The sequence below is a fragment of the Zingiber officinale genome, chromosome 4A (genome assembly GCF_018446385.1).
Source record: "Zingiber officinale cultivar Zhangliang chromosome 4A, Zo_v1.1, whole genome shotgun sequence".
Classification (NCBI taxonomy): Eukaryota; Viridiplantae; Streptophyta; class Magnoliopsida; order Zingiberales; family Zingiberaceae; genus Zingiber; species Zingiber officinale.
The window spans coordinates 57,104,730-57,106,247 of record NC_055992.1 but is presented as its reverse complement, the minus strand read 5'-3'; the positions used below and the strand labels follow the sequence as shown (position 1 = coordinate 57,106,247).

The 1,518-nt window shown below is 33.3% G+C and overlaps 1 long non-coding RNA gene across 1 annotated transcript; it reads left to right on the top strand.

Moving 5' to 3' along the window:
* Positions 1 to 423: 423 nt before the first annotated feature.
* Positions 424 to 1,032, top strand: LOC121973310. The gene is made up of 3 exons (XR_006109501.1): positions 424 to 591; positions 782 to 884; positions 991 to 1,032. It is a non-coding gene; the product is annotated as an uncharacterized LOC121973310 (long non-coding RNA).
* Positions 1,033 to 1,518: the final 486 nt, after the last annotated feature.

Below are 1,518 nucleotides of genomic sequence, written 5' to 3'. Positions count from 1 at the left end.
CTTTTTCATTGCTAGTTTGAGAGTTACTGCATATTGCCTCATTTAATAGAAGAAAGTCATATAATTTGTCTATCATCTTCTTTGTTGTCTTTGCCCCTAGTTGGAAATTGATAGTTCTCTTGTATTACAATAGGGAAATTATGCAGAAGCGATAGCCTGTAAATTTGATTGGATTATAGTTTTATATTGATTGGATTATAGTTTTAAATTTGATAGAATGCTTGCCTTTATGCACAGAGACTATGCTTTGCATCGGAAGTGAATGGCATCGTTATCCTTCTTCATTTTTTATGCCTTCGTACATTAAGGAAGTTCAATGGATAAATGAAGGATTTAGGGGTCTTCTCCCATATCCTTTTAATTCAAGTTTGGGAGGCATGACAACTACCCCACCTTATTTCAATGACAAGAACAAGGGTTCTCATGGCCAATATGTGTCTATTAATGGGATTTTCAATGTCTTGCTTACCACGTTAATCCTACTTCTGATTGGATTTGCAGCTTCAAGATATCAAACTCTACACCTTCTATATGGAGCTAGATTTGCAAAAGCCATATCCAACTCGAGGAAGTGACTTATTGACATGGGAGGTAGGTGTACCTCTTTAGTTCCGCTTTTAACCAAATATCCCTATAAAGATTCATTTGTGTGCTCTTAACAGATCTATTCCTACAACGTTGTTATCTAGGATTAGCATTTATTTTGTTAAATGTGATTTATGCACCTATAATTATTCTGGTGAAGTTAGCATTTTATTAAACTAGATTATGACCTTTGCAGAGAACTTATTGGTAACCAAGGACTTTGTGAAGATAGCAAATTTTGGCCTTGCTCGTGAAGTTCATTCGAAGCCACCATTCACAGAATAGGTTTCAACACGCTGGTAAGCATGTTTATGACAAGCACTTGTGATCTTATATTTTTTATTTGATACATGTACACATTTGTTTTAGTTATTTGACATAGGGTGGATTTTTGTGTTTTTACAGTTTACAAATCTCAAATACTCCAGAGTTGAAATTGATGAAATGCAGTTCGAGTGGGCTGAATGCATGCTAGATTACATTTGAAGTGCGGTTCTACCTTGATGTGTTAAAAAATGTTCTACCTTGATTTTGATATCTATTAGCTAGCTTTTGATGTAAAAAGAATGTTTGGGTATTTTATGGATATTGTTGTAAAAAGATTATTTATATAATTTGTGAATATTTGTGTATTTTATGGATATTATTGAATGAAGAATATTTGTACAATTTGTGAATATTTGTGTATTTTTTTTTTGTTATTGTCGGTTTTAAAATCAAATCTGTGCTGTTAAAAAAAATACATATTACATCGGTTTTCCACCGATGTAAAATCGGTGTTATAAAGTAATATTACATCGGTCATTTACCGCTGCCAAAACTGGTGTTATTAACATACAATATTACATCGGTTTTACACCGTGTATGAAACGGTGTCGTTGAGTGATACTACACCGGTTAATAACCGATTCGAAAACCGGTGTCGTTAAGTGA